Consider the following 543-nt stretch of genomic DNA (forward strand, 5'->3'; position numbering starts at 1 on the left):
GCCCGCGAGCGGGAGGAGCCGGCGGCCGCGCTCCACCCGGCGCTGAGATTCGTGCCACCTGCCTCGAACACCACGGAGGCGAGAGGAACCCAGAGAGCTCGGCCTCTGGTCCCGTTCTCGAAAAGCAGCCTATGGTGACGGAGCCGGGAGAAGGCTAGCGTTTCAATTCTGTGCGGGACTGGGATTTTTCTTCTCATAATTTGGGGGAGCCCGAGTAGAGGTCAGAGGGACAGGCGAGGATCTCAAAAAGGGACCGAGGGTTGTGAACATGGTTACCCCCTCCAATCATTGGAAAATCTCCTTGACATTTTTCACACTTTGAAGCAGCTGCAGCTGGTGTAGTCGGAAAAGGGGGTGGGAAAAAAGAGAGGGGGCGGGGAGAGCGGAGACACAGCCAAGAGCCATGAGCTGCGCCTCCTTGCCTGCCAATCCTGGCACCTGTGCGCCGAGCCACTGCACCGAGGAGGACCCTACTCCAGGTGAACACCGGGCTTGAAGCCACGGACACCCAGCCCCTGTGCAGCGGGTTCTCGCCGGCGGGAC

This window comes from Colobus angolensis, unplaced genomic scaffold (assembly GCF_000951035.1).
Source record: "Colobus angolensis palliatus isolate OR3802 unplaced genomic scaffold, Cang.pa_1.0 Scaffold158, whole genome shotgun sequence".
Taxonomy (NCBI): Eukaryota; Metazoa; Chordata; class Mammalia; order Primates; family Cercopithecidae; genus Colobus; species Colobus angolensis.